The 294-nt window shown below is 35.7% G+C and overlaps 1 protein-coding gene across 1 annotated transcript in view; it reads right to left on the bottom strand.

Moving 5' to 3' along the window:
• The window catches only part of LOC119594807 (basement membrane-specific heparan sulfate proteoglycan core protein-like), a gene marked incomplete at its 5' end in the record, with an annotated part of 219,836 nt that overhangs the window by 94,334 nt on the left and 125,208 nt on the right, over positions 1-294 (bottom strand).

Below are 294 nucleotides of genomic sequence, written 5' to 3'. Positions count from 1 at the left end.
CTGATGCATCCACCCCCTCTCCCCACACATACATTCTTAGGTGCACACATTCACACACAATCTTAGTCAAGACCAGATTAACATGTAAGCTAAATAAGCTCTACATTAGGGCTTCTACATCTTAATGACTTTTAGAATCTATATTACATACTGCACTAACATTAATGTTTTCAAATTTTATAAGATCTTCATTTTCACTTTACTAGAAACTCCAAACTTTATTCAGCCTGGGACCTGCTAACTTTTACTGACAAACATTCACAGTAAATCTCTCTCAAGCATACTTTCACACTC

Source organism: Penaeus monodon, chromosome 34 (assembly GCF_015228065.2).
Source record: "Penaeus monodon isolate SGIC_2016 chromosome 34, NSTDA_Pmon_1, whole genome shotgun sequence".
In the NCBI taxonomy this organism is placed as follows: domain Eukaryota; kingdom Metazoa; phylum Arthropoda; class Malacostraca; order Decapoda; family Penaeidae; genus Penaeus; species Penaeus monodon.
The sequence above is the reverse complement of the archived record's forward strand: the minus strand, read 5'-3'. Positions and strand labels throughout refer to the sequence as shown.